Source organism: Pleurodeles waltl, chromosome 9 (genome assembly GCF_031143425.1).
Source record: "Pleurodeles waltl isolate 20211129_DDA chromosome 9, aPleWal1.hap1.20221129, whole genome shotgun sequence".
Taxonomy (NCBI): Eukaryota; Metazoa; Chordata; class Amphibia; order Caudata; family Salamandridae; genus Pleurodeles; species Pleurodeles waltl.
This window is the reverse complement of record NC_090448.1, coordinates 347,985,775-348,011,983: the sequence shown is the minus strand read 5'-3', so window position 1 is coordinate 348,011,983 and position 26,209 is coordinate 347,985,775. Positions and strand designations below refer to the sequence as shown.

Sequence of the window (26,209 nt, the reverse complement as noted above, 5' to 3'; positions counted from 1 at the left end):
GTGTCCTCCTAACAAGCAGGGATGGAAGGGGAAGTCAGTACATATTTGAGTGTCTGTGCATCTTATCTGTTCTTAATCATTGATCTTTTTTTCTTTTAGTGTTTTGCTGGGCAAATTGTATTTGAAAAAAAGTTTATGGGGAGCTGGTTTCTGCAATTCCTGCCACCTTCTATTTCATATTTGTGCTGCGCCCCGTATCCATCACCTAATCAAGAAAAGTTTCTCTTAAGACTCTTAGCCTTGGAACAACAGTTATGTTTGCTAGGTATACTTTCTCTTGCACTTGCCACAGGTACATCTTGAAAGATATGACCCCCTGGATCCACAACGATGGTGCAATGTGTGCATCTTATTTCAATGCTTGTTTTACTGGGTGCAAAAACACTCATACATGTGTGGGAAAGTGTGTGCCAACGCTGCTGAGTAGCTGTGTACGTTTTTTTTTTGTTGCATACGTGCAGGTGGGGGGTTCTAAATACATTGAGACTTCGCGTATGTCTGATTGATGCATGTGATTGCTTCTGTCTGCATTCGGAGCACATGTAAACCCTTTATTCACTCATGTGAGAAACAATCCAGTACTGTCCACAGAACACCTCAAATTAAGAGCAAGAGTAAAAGCAACTATAAAACATAAGCCTAGTGAAGACCATTTAGAATTGTAGTGTTAACTGAATAAAAGGTATTTTACTGGATGTCCTTTAGTTGTACAAGGAAAGAGAGACTTATCAATTTGGAATCAATGAAGGGAATACATGTCAGAAAATGCAGGAAAGTTCGAAATTGTATAGAGGTGCAAGGCATCCGGATCAGATAATCTATATCCTAAAGCAAGGGGGTCCAGGATAAATGAAGTAGGTATGGATACATGTCATATATTCTGGATAATTTTTGACAATTAATCATTACAATCTAGAATCACTGTGTGTAATTGCATGCCATGTGGAAACACTGAAAATCAGTCTGTGATCTTGATTTCCTAGACCTGCTTTAGATACTTTTGCCCTGAAGTCCTCAAGAGAAAAAAGCTTTGTGTTGGCTGACACATTTTGTAAACAGCTGAAGTTCTTTAGAAATTGAGGGGGATTTCCGAGAACAGTGTAGCATATTAGCCAGTAAGGGCCAGATGTATCAAAGGGTTTTACCCATTCTGTGTCTATGGGAAAACGCTTTAGTACATATGGCCCTAAGATCCCTCAGCTGGTGGTTACATTCACTGCAGAGATCTATGTATAACATTAAGGTAACTTAATGCAAGCAGGGCACATAAAGCTTTTCACTTTATTAAAGTCTATAACGGTTATAATGGTTGGCATTTTACTTTATCAATTCTATCATACTTTCTTGCAAGAACCTCACGACTGTCCTAATCACCTTCTCCTCTTTTATCCTTTATGACATATTTAATGATTGTACACAAAGTTCTGTGAGTGGAAATGCTGAAAGAAAATCTTGTATTATTTAATTTGGTAGCAATGTAAACTAACAGTACATAAAGCCAATTGAATCTGTATTGTGTATTAGCCTCTAGGGTGAGTGAAAATCATAGTGAGTATATTTGTAAATCCTGAATGTGTATTGTACTCAGGAAGACGTGGTTATCCATTTTAAAAGGAGTGAGATGATGCAGCAAGTCACCCATGTTCTACCCCAGGTCACAGCTTGCAGAGATATACAATGAACCAATGATGTTCAGACCCATATACGAGAGCGCAAGGGTGTAGTAAAGTGGAACAAATTCTGGTGATGTGGCAAAATAATAATTTCTTCCACAAAAAACTCCAGATCCAAACTCACAGTTTCCACTGAGCCCATCAGATGAAGCCTGTAGGACTCAATATTTAAATTCTTACATTTAATGTGCCTCAGTATTGATCGTCTTCTTTACTATATTTACACTGGGACTACTTTCAACTGTTATGACTCTATTATGTAGAACAGTGGTTCCCAACCTTTTGACTTCTCTGGACCCCCATGTTATCATTACTGGAACCCGGGCACCCCCACTGAATCATTACTGGAACCTGGGGACCCCAACTGAATCATTATTGTAATCCGGGGACCTCCCACTAAGTCATTACTAAAAGCTGGGGACCTAATGTTAATACATATATATTTTGTTTTATTATTTTAAATTTCTAAGCAGTTGCTGACCCCAGGGGTCCCTGGACCACAGGTTGGGAACCACTCATGTAGAATGTTAGAAGGCTGTTTTTGTATGTGAAACGCTGATGGAATACTGAGTTTTTTATAAGGCAGAACTTCTACAATGATATTCATTGTTTTGCCTATGTTGCTATATCTATTTCTGAATATTCCAATTGACCTCACTTGTATGTTTTTCAGAGCCTGCTACAACTGACGATGAAATTGGTATTGGCTATTAAGCAACCCATACTTAAATAGTCCACACTGGTGCTACCATGAAAACAGGGTGACCTGGCCACTGTAGGTTTGGAGATCTATTATTATAAATCACAGTCAGTTTGTGCATTAAATGAATATAGCTGGTAGTGCACCAATATGATATATTTCCTCCAAATCTGAGTCCACGTCCCAATTGTAGGCTCAAAGCTTCTTTATTTTCATCAGCGATACAAAACAGCACAGCCAACTCGTTTGTTCACTTCCTGTGAACTTCCTCAGGGCTGCAATAAAAAGATATATACAGTATAAAATATCCCACTGTATCTCACACCCACAATTTCACATACCAACATTAATACAGACAATAACAGAAGAGATCATTGCTATACCACAAGTTAAAATCAGGCAGATGTTCTCATACTTGGAACCCTATGGGTATAATGTAAATACCACCCACTCAACTGTGTTAACCAGGCAATGACTTATTTAATACATATCATTTTCTATCTTATACAAACATTTTATTATAATATGCATACTCTCGCTGAACATTATGTTTTCTATTTTATAAGGACAGTTTCCCAACCATCATTGATTCTACAATACAGCATTATATGAATCACCCACATTAAGCCTAACCTTTGTATCAAGAAATGAATTACTTTCCTGATATCACTTCTAATCCAGAATTCAGATACGATTAACCACCCCCACTACATTCACCACATTGAATGTGGTCTTCCCATCCTCAAAACCAATCTTTCCAGTCCTAAGGCTTATACATACCAATAATAAGTAAAGACTCCAGTAGGACCACTCATTCCACTTGCATTACACCATACCAGGTCCTCAGTATTCTGTATATGCCACCAATTCATATATTCAAAAGGTGTGCCCAGTTAATTCAGCACAATTAGTCCATTAAGCCACACTAGTGGACACCTATAATTAAATGAGTCCTTTCAAAAGTGGAAAATACTTTGCAAATGCCCAGTTCACCAATACATTTTCCGGTGCCACATGGGTAAATCACACTACAGTCCGGTATACGTTCAGCTGCCCTTAACTCACAGGAGCCCCAAAGTCCCCCCTAAAAACAAAACCTAATCGCAATCTGTGGTGTGTCTTGCCCCTGACACGCCACTAGTTCCTAGTTGATATCACATATTCAAACTGAAAAATCATCACCAGCATTCATATTTGTATAAACGTGTGTCATTTACGCTCTACAACGTAAAAGCCCCAACTAGCGTTACAATAATGAATCACTCTCCACAGTGTTCATATATCCCATCCCATCACAAATAATCCACTGAACATGATAGTTATTACTTTATCACCTAGCACTTAAAGTCAAATATAGTGACTAATCCACCTACGACCACAAGTCTCCATTCTGACAACAAAGTGACATAATGAAACTCCTTCTTTAGCGACTCTAACAGTCCCCAAAATGCAATTAAACACCCACTCACTGCCTGTATATCAAACAAGCCACATTTAACATACATCATGTTTTGGCACAGTAATAATGTCCCCCCGCTTAGTATCAATTGCTCCCGACCCGATCCATAAATCGGCATTGAAAACTGTGTACACCAGAAACAACTACTGCTGCTCATTTCTTACCAGTGCTTAATTTGTAAATAAAAAGGTGCTGGTGCCCAAAGCCCTCCTCTTAAACATGCGGCTGCTGCAATTAAATGTGCGAACGAGGAGTACCGAGGCAGCATAACCCTGAAGCCATCTCGGGCCTCTTCGATCGATTTAAAGCCACTGCCTGCCCCTTCAGCTCACTCTTATAGTTTTCTGCTTTCTCCCATTGTGACGCTTTTTGGTTTTTTCTCTTCCTCCATCTTTCGTCTTAGTGTCTTTTGCTCGCAATAAATACTTGAGGCAGAAAAATAAGTGCCGGTGCACCGCACCTGAAACAACAAGCACAAATTAAGCACTGTTTCTTACCATAATACTTGCCATAGAAAGAAATTGAACTCATCATCCGTATTGTGGCCCATATCAATGCTGCGTAAGCAACAGTTCCATCCCTTACCACTGCGTCTCAATGACAATTCCCTATCTCCCACCCCTAGGGTTCAAGAGGATATGGTCAATGCCATGGAACCAAAGTTCCACATTCCCTGCATGCCGTACCACCAAATGGGAGGTCATAGGATACCTCCTATTATTATTTCTGATGGCACGTACAAGTTCCTGGATTCTAAGCTTCAATAGCCTAACAGTATTGCCAACATAAATTATATCACGTTTACAACCTATAATTTACGTTACGAGTTTGGTCTTGCACGTGATGTGTCGACGTATATCATATGTGTGTTCAGTATTGGAACAGAATGGTTTGATCTTACTCCTACCATATTTGCAAATGTTACAATCATTGCATACAAAAAAAACGTTATTGCTTTTCGAAAACCATGTCTTTGTGGCCTGTGATGCCATTACATAACTGGGACACAACCAATCTTTAATTGTTTTTGCCTTTTCTATATGTTACTCTTGGTTTGGGGGCATAACCTCTTTCACACTTGGCACATCCAATAAGAGATTCCAATGCTTCCATAGGATTTTATAAACATAATTTCTATGCTTGGAATACTTGGTAATAAATGCCACTCGCCCCTTTTGTTCATTAGGATACCTAACACTCTTCCTCAATGGGTCTTCTCTCGGTACCTGTTGTATTCTATTAAATGCCCTCTGTAGAGTTCCATCCTCATATCCTCTAGCTCTGAACCGTTGTCTTACACCCTTTATGTTAGTTAGGAAGAGACCCCTTTCACTACAATTACGCCTAACTAGTATCATTTTTCCAATATGGTATGTTGTTAATAGTAGATTTGGGGTGGGTGCTGGTAGCATGAAGGACACTATTGCAGGCAGTGGTCTTTCTAAAAATTGTACTATGCACCCGTCCATTCCTTACATAGAATTTAAGATCCCAAAAATCTATCCTTATCATGGGTTATACTTTAACATTATAGAGGGTTATAGCTTTTGGCACTTAAGTCGGTGATGGGAATCAAGGATGCCATCATTATTTTTACTGGGCAACTGTATTCTGAGGTGAGTGCCTGTGTCCATTATGGCAGGAAGGGTGAGTGCAATCAACCATTCATGATCAAACCGGTGGTTAGGCAAAGGTGCGTTCTTGTCCCTTCCTCTTTTCTCAGTATGCAAATAGAGTTGTATGAGCTCGCGAGGAGAGCAACAGACGTTCCATACATTGGTACACATCCTATTCCAATTCTCTTCTACGTGGGTGATGCGGTTCTGATGGCAAAAACTGGTTGGGCACTACAAGGCCTAATAAAGAACTATACCACCTTTATGCAGGAACTAGAATTATAGGTTAATGAAAATAAAACCTACACAATGATCTACAGAAGAACACAAAGAAGAGCCCTGTGTTTCACATCAACAACTCTAAGGTGGGTGACACCCAGTCTTTTTCCTTCTTGGGCATTGTCTTTGATGCCAAATACTCATGGAAGCCAAAGGTGTCAAACAGATAGGCGATGATAGATAAGAAATCTTGGCTTTGCAAAATTTTAGCAAAAAACTGGGGGCCTGATTTAGATTTCGGCAGTATTACTACCAATCTGCCTGATGGTGGGTTCACAAACGCCATCAAGTTGAAGGTGTTCCGTCCGCCGTTTTTAGATGTATTGCAGCTGAGCCACAGATCGCCACAACAGAGTGGTCTTCCAAGCCATCAGACTGGCAAGTTACTGCTGACCCTATTTAGATATTACAGTCCTGCAGGCGGTGTACTGGTGGCAGATTGTTGACGGAGGGAGACGGTACCTGGACCCAAAGGACATTGTACAATGGCAGTGGCAATGATAGAGAGGTAAGTCACGCACACACACTGTACTTTAGCCATATGTGTCCCCCTACACAACACGCCACATATGCACTATACTCTATTGCCATTCCAACACCACACAAGTGCATGTCAAAAACACACATTTGCATACATCCATGACACAACACACACACATTATTGACACTGCACCCACACATGACACAACCACAACACCTAACACAACTACATACTCAGCTACACAAACATACTTGCACACAAGCACATCTACACACATCACAACAACGGCATGGTTGACATGAGATTCAGCTAGCTGAGAATGCCTTTCTCAATAAACTTTTAGCAGGCCCTTGCAGTTTCCCTAACACTGTGTGTAATGACAAGCTAGGTATTCCATACACCACGGAAAAAATGAAGCTAGCACCAATTTTGCTGTGGAACTTAATTTCGACAAGGGGGTTAGTGCAACCCGAAATCAAATAGTCCTCCAGCATTGTCTGAAAATAGACGCAGCCTTTGACATACCCTGGATCTCATACGTTAAACGGATCTTGGAGGAATTAGGGCTCCCTGATTTATTTTCCTCACTTCATTCCTGTTTTGTCTGTAGTAAGTCAAAGCTAAAGCAGACATTTTTGGTGAATGCTACAATAAAAAGATCTGTGATCAATAAAAATAAAGTTGCAGTTACCTCTTATAGTTCAATCTCTGCATGAAGGGTTTCAACTTTATTTGTCTGCCATACAGAATCAGCAACATCGATTTGTTCTTACTAGGATCCTTTTTAATTCCTTGCCTCTTATGATGGGTTATCCTCAAAAGTGTCATACCCTGAAGGACTTAGGCCTTTGCCCGTGTGATGGAACATCCACCCAAACTAACTTGCACATTGTTTTCTTTTGTTCTTTTAATTATGTCACTAGGAAAAGTTTGATTGTACCACTTCTTAAAACATACAATTTTAGACAGTGTAGACCTGCGCTACATTGCCTGCTACACCTTTATGGTCCCTTGGTCTGCTACACTATGGCTCTCTTCATATGGCAGTGCCTAAAGATAAGAAGAAGTGCACTGTTACAATGGGAGTTTAGAAGGGACTGATCTGCATAATGTATGGTGTTTTATGGAATGTCTAGCACTTTATTTTGTGAATCTGTGTCTCAGATTGCAGAATTGGCATGGGTACATTATTCTATTGCAACTGTCTATTATACCCAATGAACTGCTTGCATGTTGTAGACACTTAGGCCCATATTTATACTTTTTTAGCGCTGCATTTGCGTCGTTTTTTTTACGCAAAATCGGTGCAAACTTTCAAAATACAATTTTTTATGTAAAATCGGTGCAAACTTTCAAAATACAATTGTATTTTGAAAGTTTGCGCCGATTTTGCGTAAAAAAACTACGCAAATGCGGCATTAAAAAAGTATAAACATGGGCCTTAATTTTTTGCGCCTAAGGTTAGGTGCAACGCCTGGGCACTATTATACTCTCAAATCACTTTTTCAGATAGCCAATTGCATGGCAGGTTTTTCTGGTATGTTTTGCAAGCTACGCCTTAACTTTGTTTCTATTGCAGAATTGACATTTTAGCACAACTGTTTCTCAAACCCAACAAATTGCTTTGTAAGTTGTATAAAGTACTTGTGAGAAAGTAGTCTCTTTCTGCATGGTAACCCCCATTTTTGGCCTGTTTGTCAGTGTGTTTGCCTGTGTCACTGGGATCCTGCTAACCTGAACCCCAGTGCGTATGCTCTCTCTCCTGTAAATTTGGTTGTTGGATACTGCTAACACAGTATTCCCCTCATAATTGGTAAACTGGTGCCCCCTTATAAGTCCCTGGTATATGGTACCTAAGTACCCAGGGCAATGGGGTTCCAGGGGATCTCTATGGACTGCAGCATTACTTTTGCCACCCATAGGGAGCCCATGCAATGGTTTCTGCAGGACTGCCATTGCAGCCTGCGTGAAATGTTGCATGCACCCTTTCACAGCTATTTTCACTGCATCAGGTCACCTGAAGGGCGGGTGCAAAGTACCTGTGTGTGAGGGCACCCATGCACCAGCAGAGGTGCCCCCAAGTCGTCCAGGACCATTTTCCCGGACTTCATGAGTGCAGGGACGCCATTTTATGCGTGCACTGCACATAGGTCAATACCTATGTCCAGCTTCACAATGGTAACTCTGAATATGGCCATGTAAGGTGTCTTACACCTGGAAATTGTATACCAATTCTGATTCTAGTATTGGTTCTACAATTCCATGCACTCTGAGGGCTCCACAGTGGGGCCCCCAGTACTGCAATACCAGCCTACTGAGGTTTTCCAGGCAGCCCAGCTGCTGCCACCTCACAGACAGGTTTCTGCCCCCACTGTTGCTCAAGCAGATCGAGCCCAGGAGGGCAGAAAAAAGCATTTCCTTTGGATGAGGGGTATAATACCCTCACCCTTTGGAAATAGGTGTTACAGACATGGGAGGGGTAGCCTCCCAGAGCATCTGGAAATGCTTTGAAGGGCACAGATCGCACCCTCCTTGCATAATCCAATCTACACCGGTTCAGGGACCCACAGTCCCTGCTCTGGTGCAAAACTGGACAAGGGAAATGGGGAGTGGCCACTCCCCTGTCCATCACCACCCCAGGGGTGGTGCCCAGAGCTCCTCCAGAGTGTCCCTGGGTTTTGTCATCTTGGATTCCAAGGTGGTGGGGCACTCTGGGAGCATCTGAGTGGCCAGTGCCAGCAGGTGACATCAGAGCACTCCATGATAGGTGCTTATCTGTGTAGCTGACCAATCTCCCTTTCAGGGCTATTTAGGGTCTCTCTTCAGCTCCTGCCAGCAACTGCAACTGTTACCAGGTCGTGCATCCTCCGAGGACTGCCTGTCTTCAGCCTGCACCAGAAGAAGCGAAGAAATCTCCCTTGAAGTGAAGGAGTCACTTCCATGCTTCAGCAGGCACCCCTCTGCAGCGTTGACCGGTAGCATGGGTCCCCTCTCCTGATGAAGTGCGTGGATCCAGCAGCACAGGTGTTGGACTGAAGTGGTCCTGACGGTCCTAATGTCCGACTTTGGTGGAGGTAAGAGCTTCCCTCCCCACACAAGACAGTACCCCCATGAGCCGTGTGCTTTGCAGTTGCCAAGGCTTGTGTGTTACCTTCCACGAAGTTCTTTGTGCACAGGACAGCTCTGGCACCCAGCACTCCTTCCTGTGACGTACAGCTTTCTGAGTAGTTCTCCGGCGGCATGGGATCCTTTTGTGTAGTGCTGCATGGGCCTCCATTTGCACCTTCTTTGTCCCCGTGCTGTGGGACTCCTGTGCACACTGCCCGGTCTTCTGAGGGCCCCCTCCTGGGTAGAGGCCACCAAGTACCTCCTGGTCCTGGGCAGCGCCATTTTCCACAAACTGCTTGCTTTGCGTGTGCCAAGGCTTGTTGGCGGAATCCAGCAACGCAAACCAGACAGTAGACATCCATCCGGCGTGGGACATTATCTGCAGCAGCCAGGAACCTGGATCTGTCTTCCTGGGTGCAGTACTGACTGTTCTTCTTCACCAGTGGTTCTTCTTTCGCACCTTCATCCCGGTTAGCAGGGGCTCCTGTTCTCCCTGGACTCTTCTGTGCTTCTTAGACTTGGTCCCCTTCTTCCACAGGTCTTCAGGTCCAGGAATCCATTGTTGGTGTCTTGCAGTCTCCTCTGGTTCTTGCATATCACATGTTCTTGTGTGATCTGGGAAACTTACTGTGATTTACTTCTGTTTTCCTGGAGTCTGGGGTGGGTTTTATTACATACCTTTGGTGTTTTCTTACACTCCTGGTGCCCCTCTACACACTACATTTGCCTAGGTGGGAAACCGACTTTCGCATTTCACTATTGTAGTATATGGTTTGTGTTCCCCCTAGGCCCATTGCTAACTATTCTGATGTTCACTATTTGCATTGTTTGTAACTGTTCTTACAGCTATTTCTGCATTCTTGTATAAATAATGTGTATATTACTTACCTCCTAAGGGAGTATAGTCTCTAGGGTATTTTTGGCATTTGTGTCACCAAAATAAAGTACCTTTATTTTTGTATTTTCTTTCATGTGTATAAGTATTGTGTGACTACAGTGGTATTGCATGAGCTTTGCATGTCTCCTATATAAGCCTTGGTTGCTCAGCCACAGCCTGGCTTCTCAACACTGCCTACATTTCACTAATAAGGGATAACTGGACCTGGTATAAGGTGTAAGTACCTTTGGTACCCAGTACAAAGCAGGCCAGCCTCCTACAGTACTTCTCTTTGCACCTAAGGCTTGGTGCAGTTCCTCTGACCTACTGCACTGTTGAAGCACTTTATTGGAAAGGCAATTGTACATCATGGTTTGTCTATAGCTTCAAAGAGGTAACTTTCTGCAAGATTGTATGATTGCTTTTTATAGCTAATGGCTTGTATGGATTAGAAAGCGGCTTCAGTTCCAAGAAAACCTTTTAATGAAACGTTGCAGTTTAATTGTATTTTAAGTGGTTAGGGGGTCCTTTTATTTTGAATGTAAAAGTTTGGTGTTCGCTTTTTTTAACTATTCTTTTTTTGTGGAGGAGTTATATGTTTTACATTCTTTAATTATTTCTTCCTTCTAAGGTGTTTTTATTTTTCTAGCACTGTTATGCAATGGAAGTGAGCAAATAAAGTTTCTTTGACTGACTGACTGGTCTGGCTCATTTGGTAAAAAACACCACATTTAGGGAGAACTGCAGTTTACATTTTTGCACCTATTAAGTTAAATGATATTGTCAGTGTGCCCACCCTGGCATTATTAAGAGTGTGCGATGTCAGGTATGTTTGCAATGGCGCCTCTATACATCTAGCTCTTGATCTAGGTGGCACGAGAATGCTAATATAATCTGATACGTTATTGCAATACATGAGTTTTTTATGGCATCCTTGAATCTGGCAGTATGGATCCTGAGAACACTCAATGTGGGATGCTTAAATATGCCTTAGGACTGCATGGGCATTAGTAAAGAAGCAAATAAACCTGCCACAAAAGCAACTAATGCTCTTAAATGCAAGTTATTTACCCATGAGGTCAGCAGGAAGATAGTGGCCCCTATATCCAGCCAGGAAGAGTTGGTGCTCCCATATCTGCTGCAGATGGCCAAATCTGAACTTCAGTTTTCATGGAACTCCACTACCCTTTACAAAAGTTCTACTTAAAGACAATTTTTCACAATTCCAATCATAAAAGATTTGACATTCACTTTGGAAATATGCTCTGTTACATTATCAAGATGTGGTCAGAAGCCTGTCAATATCCTGCCTGCGACTATTTTCTGCATAGGGCGAATACCAATGGAAAGTGCTCCATGAATGACTTTATGTCAATCATGCCAAACTGTTAGGGATTACAAAGCTTCTTTCCCTGGATTTATGGTCCGCCCTGTGTTTTTCTGATCTCACAGTGAATTTCACAATGTCCAAGACCATTTAGAGTTCTGCATCATTTTCTTTCACCTAGCCAACCTCCCTCCTCTGTTACCTTTTTTGCTCTAACTCCTCTCTCACTTGTTTTTCTATAGTATTCCCTTTAATCCCCTTTCAGATTATTTTCCAGTGCTTTCTTGCACTGTCTACTCTGGTAGTTGATATTTAGGGTCGAGCTGGCGCATGTCTCTTGCTTGTCAGACACTTTTGGTAACAAAAAGGGTGTGGAGCCCGCCCATTCTTTAGCATTTGTTGGCTTGTGTGGCACTCTTCTTTACAGCCTCATAATGGTCACTGCAGTCATAGCATCATTTCAGCTCCTCTCTATGCAGGAGGGACCATGCTCTGATTGATTCAACTTAATCAGTGCCTGTCAGCTGTTTCCTAAGTGACTGAGGTACTATATTGTTCTTTTTAACATTTAGTGTTATGCAAACAAAAGGTGTGTGACTGGCAAAAATGTGGCAAAATTGGAAAGATTTATTTTCTATCATTAACTTTCTTTTTCATGCTTTGCTTTGTTTATGCTCGTGGGCATAGTTCTCAAAAGATGAGGATTATCTTGTTCAAAATACTGCAAAGCAAATTGTTTCTTTCTTATGTGTACCTTCTGAAATGAAGCTTTAAAACATAATCATGCAGTAAACCCCAATCCCCCTATTTCCCTCACCTCACCCCTCACTAATCCACACCACTCAATCCAGTCCACCCCAGAGCAATCCAATCCACCACACTCCAATCCAAACCACTCACTCCAATACAATCAACTCCAAGGCACCACACTCGAATCCTCCCAAACCACAGCACTCCAATCTGCCCCTCTCCAATTCGCTTCTCTCCAATCCAGAACAATCTGCCTCTCTCCAATCCAAAACAAAGTTCCCCACTGCAATCTTCCACACTCTAATCTGCCCCACTACAATCCAAAACAATTTGCCCAACTGCAATCCAAAACATCTGCCCCACTCCAATCTGCCCCACTCCATTCCAAAACCATCTGCCCCACTCCAATCCAAAACAATCTGCCTCACTCCAATCCAAAACAATCTACTCAACTCTAATCCAAAAACAATCTGTCCCACTCAAATCTGCTCCAGTCCGAAACATTCTGCCCCCTCCAATCTGACCCATTCCAATCCGAAACAATCTGGACCACTTTAATCTGCACCACTCCAATACAAAACAATCTGTCCAATTCTAATCCACCACACTCCAATCTGCCCCACTACAATCCAAAACAATCTGCCTATTCCAATCCGCCCCACACAATTCTATAAAAATCTGCTCCCCATCAATCTTCCCCATTCCAGTCTGCCCACTCCAAACCAAAACAATCTTCCCCACTCAAATTTGCCCCATTCTAATTAGAAACAATCTGTCCCACTACAATCTGCCACGCTCTAATCCAAAACAATCTGCCCCACTACAATCTGCATCACTTCAATCAAAAATAATTTGCTCCACTCCAATCCAAAACAATCTGTCCCACGCCAGTCTGCCCCACTCCAATCCAAAACAATCAGCCCACTCCAATCCAAAACAATCCACCCCACTCCACCCCGCCTCACTTCAATCCAAAACAATTTGCACAACTCCAGTACATCCCACTCCAATCCTCAACAATCTGCTCTCTCCAATTTTCCCTGCTCCAATCCAAAACAATCTGCCCCACTCCAATCTGCCCCACTCCAATCTGAAATAGTCAACCTAAGTCCAATCTATCCCATTCCAATCTTCCACACTCCAATCCAAAACAATCTGCCCTAGTCCAATCCAATTCATCTCACCCTAATCCATTTCATTCCATCCCATATAACCCCATTCCAATCCACCACAGTCCATGCCACACCAATCCAATCTACCCCAATCCAGCTCAATCCAATCTACCCCACTCCAATCCACCTCACACAATTCAATCCAATCCACCCTACTCCAATCCAAAACAATCTGCCCCAGACCCATCTGCTCCACTCCAATCTCCCCCACAACAATCAGCCACACTCCAATCCAAAACAGTCTGCCCCACTCCAATCCAAAGCAATCTGTCCCACTCCAATATGCCCCACTACATTCCAAAACAAACTGCCCCACTCCATTCCAAAACAAACTTCCCCACTCAAATCTGCCCCACTCCCATCTGCCCCACCCCAATCTGCCCCACCCCAATCGAAAACAAGCTGCCCCATTCCAATCTGCCCCAGTCCATTCCAAAACAATCTGCCACACCCCAATCCGCCCAACTCCCGTCCAATCCACCACTTCTTCCCAATTAGCCCTATTCCAAGCCATCCCACTCCAATCTACCCCAATCCAATCTACCTCACTCCTTTTCAATCCAGTCCACACCACTCCCTCCCTAATTCACCCCCTTCCAATTCAATCCACCCACCCAATCCAAAACAACCTTCCCCACTCCAATCCAAAGAAATCTGCCTCACTCCAGTACAAAACAATATGGCTCACTCCAGTGCCCCACTACATTCCAAAACAAACTGCCCCACTCCAGTCTAAAACAATCTCCCCCACTCTAATGTGCCACATTCCAATCTGCCCCACTCCAATCCAAAACAATCTGCCCCTCCAATACGCCCCACTCCAATATGCCCCTCTTCAATCCAAAACAATCTGCCCCACTCCGATCTGCCCTAGTCCAATCCAAAACAATCTGCTGGACCCAATCCACCAAACTGCAATCCAATCCACCTCACCCCAATCCACCACTCCATCCCAATTATCCCCATTTCAATTCACCACAATCAGCCAAACTCAAATCTACCCCAATCCAACCCAATCCATTCTATCTCACTCCAATCCACCTCACACCAATCCAGTCCACACCACTCCTTGACCCACTCCAATACAAAACAATCCGTCCCACTCCATTCCAAAACAACCTACCCCACTCTAATGTGCCACATTCCAATCTGTCCAGTCCAATCCAAAAGAATCTGCTGCACTCCAATCCACCCAACCTCAACTCACCTCCATCCCAATTAGCCCCATTCCAATCCACCTCACTCCAATCTACCCCAATCCAGCCAAAACTGTGAAACTTCATTTACAATAATGGTATAAGCGAACGTGCTCTGTATTACAATAATCCCAAGTACTGTGTTTAAAAAATAGCTGAACACCTATATGCCTATACACGGTGATTTCGAAATCTATTGGAAGCAATCCATGAGCAAAGTGCTGTAAGTCACAATATTAACGTTTCCTTCCCAAACTTCACATTAGTCACTAATATTGTGTGCCACTGATGGTGAACGCCACAAAAGTAAACAAGCAGTACTTACAAGTGGATGTGTCACTAGTATGTTGTTGAATGATGTGTGCATCACCAATAATGAACAAACAAAAGCAAGCTCCAAGTCCCCACTGACTTCCACAGAACCTTCTCTTATCCCACACTCTATATTACATCACATATAACTCACCTCTCACATTCTACTGCATGTAAGCAGCAACGCCACAGTTTCCCTCAGAAACTGTGGGATAACATAATGCATAGCTGCCTGAGGAATCATGTGCACGAGAAACGCAAGTGAAAAAACAAATTTGTACTTCTTCTGGAGCACAGACACTGACGAAAGGATTCAAACTGAAAGGGAAAGTATGAACTCTCTCCCTCTCGCAGGATTGTACAATCCCTCCCTCAGTGTTAGCAGACGAAGCAGCAGCACAGCTCAGGAAATGCTGATAGTGGCAAAAATACGCCCCAACACTGACCTGCATTTAAAACTTCAAGATAATTCAATTTTAGCAGCAGTAAGCAACAATGAGTTTTCCTGAGAGGGTCTTTTGTGGGGGTTTGACTGAAAAACAGTATTTGTTCAAGTGTTTAAATTACATATATTCCTAGGTGCGGCTCTGTGTTATATTCTGGGAATTTTGATGCTTCAAGATTGCTGTTATAAGTTGTCAAATATCACGTGCCTTCTAACTTCGGCCATTTCTTCTTTTTAATTTGCAACATGTTACATTATGGGGCTTGTAGTTAAGATCTTGGGCCTAATTTAGAGTTTGGGATAGGGAGTTAGTCCGTCACAAACATGACGTATTATGATCCCTTAATAGCCTATGGTGATCGTAATACGTCAGATGGGATATCCGTCAAATTTGTGGCAAAGTAACTTGTCCGTCAAACTCCAAACCAGGCCCCTTAACTTTAAAATTTGGGCTGAATAAATCCTAGTAGTGAGAAAAAAAATACTTTATTTCAGCTGAAGGCCATACAAGTACACAATGAAAACAATACAGACATTTTTAATAGTACTTATGGAGACATTATATAAACACAGTTAGCAGATACCACAAGTTACGAGTGTAAAGTGAATAAGTAAGAAGGAGAAATGGCAGTCTATTAAAGTGCATATTAATATACCAATATAAAATTGCTGGGACTACTAAAATATGTGGGGATTAAACAACAAAGTATAAACACAGTTTCCAGATACCACAAGTTGCGCAAAGGATATGCATAAATATAGAAAACAGTCAATATTCTAATAAAGATCTTAATAAATAACAATATGGAGCAATTAGGATCCTTTGCTCATTATGAAGTGCTATCTCAACTTAAACAAAAAAGAAAAGAAAAGAAGAGCAGAAAATAAGATACAGAATATCTTAAATCATAAACGAAACTGACAAGCTAATAAAATACATATCAGGTAAAATAAAAAAACGTTTGCAGAAGTAGATTGTTTGAAATGCGTAGCAACATTTCTAAAACTTGGGTAGAGAAAGTCTAGAGCATATAGACCAAGTAGCAAACAAATACTGATAGCAAACACTATGGTCCAAGAAGAATCAGGAATAAAAATCCAGTTGGCAAGCGAAAATCTATTGAGGCCCAAAAAGAGGCATAAATGGTGACTTCATTTGCACCTAGGGCTGAAGTAAAAAAGACAGAAGAACAGAAAATGGCCAATGTTCTCATATTTATACCAACACAATTTGCACTATGGGGTGGAAAAAGAGCCTGCAGACCATTTACTGGTAAAGAAGCTTAATGCAAAAATTCTAAAGCGGAATTTAATGTATAGGCTTTGTGCCAGGGGGCGGAATATCTCATTTAGGAAAACCTTGAATCTGGGAAATGGTTTGTAAAACACAATTTGGGGAAATAAAGATCCTAAGTTGGTAGTTTGATGCCACTGGGTCACTAAGAAATCCCAATATATTTTCTTTTACATAGCCTTAGAGTTTGAATTAATACACCCTGGAGAAGTATAAAAGGACTGAAGGCCTAGTTTCGTGAACCATCCATTTAGACTCGCAAGCCAATTGATTTCATTGCCTGATTGTAAGTTATTAATTACTAGAAGATCCCTTCTGTAGGGGTCCAAATCATGGTTGGACCAGAGTCTAATCTGATAAATAAAGGGTCTAAGGACGGCAAGATGCTAAAAGCCTTTGTGAGCAGTATCTATGACAATAGGTATTGAAGAGGAAGACTGAGGGAGTTTGAGCAATGGTTTGAGGAACTTGAGTTCCTTCTCCTTTAGCAGATTAGGAACTCTGCCCTGTAAAGTGCAGCTGATTGAGTTTTGACCCTGTATACCTTCAGTGCTGGAGATAGGGCTTGCAATTGAGAGTCTCTATTCGTTTTTAGAATACCAGCCGACGTATGATGGATAATCAGGCTACTTTTGAGAATCTGGGGTGACAATAAAAGAGAGATGGAAGTCCTAACCCCAAGATAGTCAAAGGTTTGAACCAACTGTAAAGTCGTAGTGCCTAAAGTGAAGTGGCAATTAAAATTTCTATGAGGCCTAAAGGCCATGAGTTTTGTCTTTTAAGTGTCAATTTTTACCCCTCTTGAGTGACAGAATCCTTTGAATTTGGTTTAAACGTTTTGTAGGCCAAAAGTTGTCCTGTACAGTAGGAAAGTGTTGTCTGTGAAGAGAAGCATGGAGATCTTAATTCCTCTCAGCTTCGGGGTGTCAGCTTTCTCAAAGTTAAGATGGTCAACAACCTCACTGATAAAGAGGGTGAATAAAGCAGGTGCCAGTACACACCCCTGGCAAACTCCCCTACGTCCTGGAATGGGGTCTCTCAATCCACCAACAGGGCCCCATCTTTCTCTCATATAATTCGATTGCTGGAGCCTAATCAGAATGTTTAAAATGTCAGGGGGAACTCTGAGATCGTCTAAGACTTCCCAGAGAGTATGTCTAGGGACAAGGTCGAATGCAGCCTAAAGATCAACAAAAGCCATATAAAGGTGGTCTTTCAGACATATTTCAAGATGATAAGAAAAAAATCGGAGGACTTGATCAACAGTACTGATCTTGCGCTGAAAATCAGCCTGGAAGTGGGACTGGATTTCAACTTTGCCTAGCCAGTCCTGGAGCTTTGGGAGGAGCTCAGAGCAACAGATTTTTAGGAGGATATGTAGGAGACTTGTAGGTCTGTAATTTTTTGGATCAATCCTACCTCCTTTTTGATAAATCTGAATAATAGGGGCCCCAGCCCAACTGGTGGTTAAATCAGCTTCTTTAAGAATTTGATTTGAAAGGCAGTTGATGTAAGGGGCCCAAATGCCAGTCTTGTATTTTCTAAACAGAAGAAAACTGTTCACCTACAGGACTAACAGTTGAGAAGCTAACAGAAGTGGACTGATTATATGTGGTATCACCATAAAGCATTTGAGAAGTGGTTGATCCAGACAGATGGAGAAATAAAATGGTCAATGGGCATAGTGGTCCGAGAATGGCCCTGTGAGGTAATCTGCTAAAACTGCACCTCTTGTCTACCTTGGGGGGCATCTAGCAAATCCTGCCAAATGGATCTGTCCCACTTGCATTGCTTATCTTTGAGGGCCTGCTTATACAAATGGTGGGCATCACGAACAGCAATAGGTTGTGATCTTTGATGTTCCTCAAGAAGCGCGCCTTGGCCCGACAACAATCTTGGTTATACCAGGGGCTACATTTAGAGGGATTAATACGTTGAGTTTATAGGGCCTCAGGAACAAATCTTTAAGAGACTCCAAAAAGGAAAGATGATTGTTTAATATTGCCTTAGGTGGAGATTGGCTTTCCACATTGGCCAACTAGGCCAGAAAAAGAGTATATATTGCAGCTAACAGGTCATGATTGTTTGCTATTAATGATCATGTAATGCACCTTCTATTGTTAGTAACATAAGGGCATGGTAGTTGTTGCAGTTGTGAAGCAGATAAATCACAGAGAAAATCCCCTGATAGTGTTTATTCTAGTTGCCTAGATTGGTGTAGTCTAATATCAATGATGCAATAATCGATAAGTGATGTATTGGAACCTTTTTTTAAAGGTCAAGGCTCTACGTTTGTCAGACACAGATCTTCTGTTACTTGCCATTAGGCCATAGGAAAGTGTTAAAGAAGCAAGCTGTAAGACAGCAGCAGACCAGATTTTTCAACCGTTCGCCTCCAGAGAAGGAATACCCAGGGCTTTGCCTTCACTTTGGGTTATGGTTGTAACAAGCTATATAATGGTTGACAGGTGATATTGAAACTGCCTGCTGGAATCATGAGCCCAGAGCTAGGATCAGAAGGGGGAACATTTTCCACAATAGCAAGGGTTGGGGACTCTTTGTATTTGGGAGATGTGTAGTTGTAAATATTCAAGATGTTCATAGAGCACCCTTTGCAAACGGCTAAGGTTTAGCCCTAGAATATCAGGAGATATCCAGCCTCTTGCATTAGCAGCAGAGAGATATTTTGATCCAAATTATCAAGCCACCTGAGGCTTTGCATTTAGAGGATGGGATAGCATTATTACAAAAGAAAGTGTACCCGGGACTAAAAAGTGGAGAAACAGTCCAAGATTCCTGTATTAAAATTATATGGAAAGAATCAATGAAGCTGTTCCAAACTTGGTTATTAAGTTTATCCATGATAGAGGCAATGTTCCATGAGAGCACACAAGTCTCAGAATTTCGGATCTGTGAGTCAACTGTCAGATTTATGTGTGGGACTGATGGATTGGGCAGAAATCTCCAGGGAAATGGTAAGAGACAAGTGCAGTGAATAGAGGAAATCTTGGGTGGAAGTAGTCAGTCAGTCTCAGTAAGAGAGCCATTTGAATTACAAAAAAGGATTCAGTGAAGGTGCTAACAAGGGATTATTCGAAGTAGAATATTAATTGGGGGTTGGAGGCTGAAATGTAGTAGGAAGATTGGAAGGGATTGCGCAAGGTGCGTGTGGCCTGTCAATACCTCGAGGAGGATTAGGAAGGCAAGAAGAAGAGGACCACATTTGAGAATAAGATCAGGCTTTGTTAGTGGTTAAGTTTTGGTGTGCTAGAAGAACCAGAAAGGGGCAATAGACCGAGAGTCCAAGCGTATCAGACACTTAACTAGGGACTCGCTGGCAAGCACCAGACAGACACAATCAAAAGGGGTGTTGCTCATCGAAACCCTTGGGCCCCAATAATGTCTGAGTGAATGATAGAAAGGCACCCCCTTATAGGTTCTAATCCAGTAGATGACCTTGTTGATGAGAGAATCAGTGTCTTTGAATGATCTGGGGCCCAGCTTAGGCACATTAATCATGAAAACGTTTGAGCCCCCCAGATTTTGCAAGGCTGGATAAGACTTGCACTTTGAACAAGGATAGTTGGGGCGTGAATACGAGATAATTACTGCAAGGCAGGGTTCCTCGCCAGTAATATGCCATTAAGGGGCGAGAAAGTGGTCTGGTACCCCCACAGCGATGTGTCACCCTGACAATTGGGGCCAATAGGGAACAGAGGATCAGGTAGCACAATTGCACAGGAAGGCATTTGGAACTGGGATGAGGATATGGGTAGCTGGGAAGGGCAGGTAGCAGGCAGAGGTAGTTGGGAAGACTGGCTCGTAATCGCTTTAAGTTCACGTTAGTGTCCCATTGGTATGTTGGCTCCTGGGAGTTCTTCCTGGACTGAGGGTAAAAGACTAGAGATCAAAGATTTTAAGATGGCTGTCTCGTCTTTCAAGTAACTCAGTATGTCGAAATAATTTCAACGTTGTTAGATGGTCTAAAATAAGGGAATCAGACTTATTACCAGACTTAAGGAGTTTGAGCTGATCAGTGACTTGTTCTGTCTCTAGGTTTTGAAGTACTGAAAACCTGTTACTACATGGCCCAAAATATCTAGGGAGGCTGGAGTGGTGAGAACAGGACCTGGTTCGGAAATGGAATTAAGAGAGGAAGAGGGCACACTTAGTGGAAGTCACTGGTGGGGTACTTTTATCAGGGCTTTTGAAAAAGTAGGTAATCTTTGGGGCACTCTTCTGTGATTTCCCCTCGCTGATTGGCGTTTCCACTTCATCGATCTAGTTGTTTTTAAGGGTGCAATTCTCAGCGGCATGGCTGGGGCGTTTTTTGGCCTTGGGTGACCCGAGAGAGCCTTCTTTGTTTTTTAGCTTGCCCATTTTAACACAATAAAACAATCAAAGAAATACATGGAAGAAACACAAGCTTGATAGATAGAATAGAGCCTATAATCGTAAACACAAAATATTTGACTAAAAACACAAAAGGAGCAAGAATGTGTCATAGAACACAAAGGATAAATGTAATGGTCAAAAAAGCTACTGACAGGGATAACTAGGGACAAAAAGGACCGGGCACCTTGCATACGCTGACTCCGCCTTTGGGTTCAGCAGTAAGGTTCGAACAGTCAGTCAGGATATAGTCCCGACACCAGGGAAGGTCGTGTGAGTTGCAGTAATAAAGAAGAAGTGAAGTAGGGCTCGGGCAGTAGAAGTCAGGCAATTCCTGAAAGGGCTTGAGGGCCTGGTAAACCCCGTGTGCACACAGTAACCTTTCCTCGAAGCCAAAACAAACTGGGGGGCGATGCCCCACCCCAGCAGACGTCAGAGGAGGAACGGCAGGCGGGTGTTTAAGAGAGAGTTTGGCACACGTCAGAAGTGTCTATCAACAGCAAGCACACCCCGGGGATTTTCCTTGGTTGATCAATCAAACTGGAAGACAACGTCCCACCCTAGTGCGAGGGCAAAGAAAAATAAAAACATCCTGGAGTGAAATACGGGTCCAAAATGAGGTGACCGTAGCCCGTTCCACACTACCCAAGTAGATGAGATATTACCCGCTTAGCTGAGGGACGACATGCCGCCCCAGCGAGGAACCAAAAAGATAAAGTGAGAAATACCAAGAGGAGCTAAAAGTAGAATGATCTGCAAAGAAGCTGATAGGCAAGGGCCCTGCACTCTCTCCAGGACTTTTTAATTATGTCCAAGCGGGCTGGGGTATAATGTGCAATGAACAACGACTAGTATATCTCAGACAACAAAGAGTCAGGGACCCCAAAAAGGCCCCGCAGCCCTGGTTCCTAATGTGTGCTGGCTCAAAGGCTATAACCCACAACAATATAGGACCTGGGAGAGTGTACAGGAAGGGCGAAAACTTAAATGTACCTGCGCAATTCAGCAGATGCTACCAGGGCACCATAAGTAGTGTCAGTGAAAGAGCTAAGCGGGGTGGTCCTGCCCTGGCTCTTCATGGTGCTGATGGGTGCAAGACGGGCTCGACCTTGGCCCGGGCTTTGCCCAGGAATGTCCCACGCAGCAGTATGAGCTCCATGTTATTTATAGCACCAAAGGCTCTTCCTGTGAGCCCCTGTGAACCCTGGGACTGATAGTCCCCAATGCTGCCCCCTTGCAACATCTCGCCTAAACCCTAGTAAGCAAATTGCTCTTGGATAAAATGATATATTATAGGATACTGGATACAATATAACATTGGGTTTGGCACCTTGGGTTCCACTGACTGGATTTGGAAACATTAACAAAGCCATAGTAACAGATCAAGACGCAAATGTTTTAAAATAGAGCTTAGCTCTCACAAGCATACACCCAGGGGATAATATTGCCCCGAGAAACTTTTGATCTGAATTGTGACACTTGACAGCATATGTGCTGTGTCAGAACCCCTTTCAGAAGGCCATAGGGCATACAGGGGCTACTGGGCCCAACTGTGGTGGTTGAGATCTTTTACTCCCGGTGTCCCAGGGCCCGACTTACTAAAGATTGTGAGAAACTGGGCCAAGCACCCCTTCTACACTTGACTGTCAGGGTAGCATAGTCTAAGCAGTCAAAAAGGCTCCCAGGGGGATACAGATTAGTGAATACATGCTCACAACTCAAAATGCATACAGCAGCAGCAATAAATCTTTGTCCAGCCAAATACTCATTTGTATGAAAAAAGAGAAATGTTTTCTTTTCAACCGTTAACCAACACAGTGTGTGTCTTATGCAGCTTACAGTAATGCAGCAATACACAAATCTGTCTGGTAGGGTCTCTCAACCTCCTCTCCATCTTTCACCATGCATGCTTAGGTCTCCCAAAGTGAAACCCAAGACATTCACTCCAACTACACAATCCACCCTAGAGGTCGGGACTCTAGTGTTTCTATGGTGATTCGCTGTCCTACTCCCTCCTCATGTTAGCGATAATGGGTATTCTTTATTTCCTATTGATAACATCCAGGATATGTCCCACTAGAAGTCCTAGTCTCAGAAGCCCACCGTGTTCCAGTGCCCTAGCACTGCTAGAAGCAAATACCTCTGAGGTCGACAGGCCCGAAACCTGTCCTACCCACGCCAACAGCGTGAAGAGTCCAGAATTTCTGAGTGTGCCTCATCTGCAGGTGCACACAATGGCTGCAGCAGAGTTCTCACAGCCTGGGAGGCTACACTTAGCAGGTGCAAAGTATCTCACTCGTGGCCGCACTCCTGTAATGTATCCTCCATGTCCTGTAACAGCCAAAGGCACACATACATCCAGTATATGCCTTTAACATGCACATGCTGCCCAGCATTGTATCTTCTATGTACAGTACCACTCACAGGTACACATTCACCTGGCACATTCATTTACACTACATGTACTGTACGGCACTACTTCCTTCATATACTGTAGCAATCATAGGCACATATGCATCTAGCACGTGCATTCACTATGCATGCACTGCTCTGTACTGCATTATCCCTGTATTGTACTTTCCCAAGCACACATTCACCCAGTACAGATACACCTCTTTTGTGCGGCACTGTGCACACTTCACATCTAACCAATGTATGCCAAAGGTAAGGTAAGCACACAGCAGCTGAACTTTAAAAATGAGTGGGCCTGTAGCCCTCACTCCAGTGACATGGGTTAAAAAGAACCTGTTCACGCCTACTGATCACTACACTGTATGCTGCCAGCATTGCACATGTGCTTCTTAACTCCTTGTGAAGGCTGTAGCCTTCCACCATTATTAGGGAAGTGCTTTGGGCACCCCTCCTGGTCCAACAAGACCGCAATCCGTGGGATAGGGCTATGTCATGGCGCACAAGCATGATCTGTGTTTGCCTAGGACAAGAAAAATCAGCTTTAGGTATTCATATATCAGTACTGTTGGGCACTCAGGGCAGAGGTGTACGTCTGTTACTATCCCAACAAGTTGCATAAACATTTGGGCTTGCATCGTGGAGCCAAAGGGTGCTAGAACCCTTTAGTGTTTTTGTTCTCCATCATTTTAACTACCATTAATTTCTTATGTGTACATAAAGATATATCCTTTATTAAAAAATGACCCTGGCTGGACATTTAGCATGTTGTGTGTTATCACTGTCTCACACGGTATTTGAGCTCCCAGCCTACTTTTGTCTCTTCGTGTAAGCGTTTGACTTCTCCACCTGGCTACTTTGTAGAATCACATAGGCAAATGTAGTAGCATGGTTATACAACTGGAGTGGCATCGTGCCTGGGTCTGGGACCAATGAATATCAAAGATTACCAACTTCAAGGAATGTTACGATAGTGCATTGGTGAGATAATGTACATAAACCTCTCTTATGAAATCGACCTAATTCAGAGTACTCTATTACACACCTTGCCTAACTGAGAGGTCCACCAATGTGCTTTCCTCACCTGGGCACTACTACAGAGTGCTGCCATGCTGAGCATGGGTTCACCCCCTGAGGTGCCAACACACAAAGAAATACTGAAGCTTTCTCCGACGTCCCCACCTGAGCTTACTTGAGGTGTCAAATAGGGTTTGCCCTAAATCTGCAGATGCTACCTTTAAGGCATCTTCTGATGGGCAGAGACCAGACGAAACGTGGACGTGTTATGACAGCCTAAAAGCAAAGTGCATTCAGAAGTGCGAATGGGCGTAAATGCAAATGCAGTCAGCAGAGGTTTGCTTTATTGGTTCATACAGATTGATTCCAAGGTGCATAAATAGCCTAAAGTCAATATCTGTGTTCCTAGCCAAAATCACGATTGGAAAGATCAGTACATATTACAACAAAGCCTAAATATGGTCTAATGGCTAGGGATCGTTTTCGCCAGTTTGGCTTCAAAGCCAGCAAGTCATTTGTTTTTACCTTAGAGGAGTATGTACCAAAGAGGTCTTGAAGATTTCGCGGCCATCTTATACTATCTTGAGGTCAGCAGGAGACGGGAACTATAATTTAGTGGACCTCATTAGGCGGTAATGTTTGCTGCCTCGTATCCCCACATACACTAAATAAAGCCTTGCGTTTCTCCTGCTGCATTCTCCCTACAGCTGTGTCTTGAATTGAAATCCCCAGCACTGCCTAGCCCAGCGTGGGCCTCCGGGAGATTTCTGAATGAAGCAGGCGGATATCATTTCCAGCTGTTGTTATGTTTCCTGGCTCGTGCTCTTTCTCGGAGATTCCAGACACTTCGGGATTTAGGGGGCGAGAGACGAGGCAATGCGCGGGGAAACGAGGTTAGTACCGGGTTGTGCAGACTGGGAGGAGATACAGAAATTCCCTGCCGGAATGCCCCCCAATTTATAACAGCATGTTTCTCCCCCCAGTCCTACCGGAATATTGGGGTTGTTTCTCGGAGAGCCGAGCCACCTCGTTGCTGAGGTAGAGTTGAGGAAAGTCCACGAGTGACTCGGAGGAAGCCGGCGGAAACAAGGCCCGGGTTGGAGGAAGAGGGTGCGGCGCCCCGAGGACAAGGAGGGTACCCGGAGCTCTAGTTCCCAGGCATCGTCCGTTCCGGGGCCCACGCGTGCTGACTCTACACTGATGAAGAATGTCTTAATGCAGTGACTAATACACACACTTAAAATAATTACAACTGTAAAGGAAGGAAACTGGGGTGACCCACTTTCATGTACATCCTCACCCAATGTGTTCCTGATAACTTTCCCTTAATTATATACACACCCAAAAAAATTGAGTCTTAAATGACAAGAGTTTATTTGAGAGTGCCCTGGTACTACTTCCGCAGAGCATTAAAATACCGGCTAAAGGTGGCACCAGTTAATGAACTGGCAGGAACTGAGAATTTCTAATTGGACGTCATAGGCCACTCCCTGCATGTCTGTTTTCCATTTACCAGTCCAACCCGCCAGTCCTGCAACATTGGGCCTTCCAGGTACACGTCATCCATTTTTATGTGCGACATTAGATTTTTGCTGTGTACGCAGTTTTTTAGAGATGTTGAAATCCATGTTTGCACTGTCATAAGATAACCAGTCGTTAGGCCACAATTTTGGGGTTTTACCTTCGTCACAAACTTGGGAAA

The 26,209-nt window shown here is 43.1% G+C and overlaps 1 long non-coding RNA gene across 1 annotated transcript; it reads right to left on the bottom strand.

The window, feature by feature from the left end:
- Positions 1–1,267: 1,267 nt before the first annotated feature.
- Positions 1,268–25,636, bottom strand: LOC138259302 (uncharacterized). The gene is made up of 2 exons (XR_011198703.1): positions 25,497–25,636; positions 1,268–2,648 (listed from the first exon to the last, which is right to left on the bottom strand). It is a non-coding gene; the product is annotated as an uncharacterized lncRNA (long non-coding RNA).
- Between the last annotated feature and the right edge of the window lie 573 nt (positions 25,637–26,209).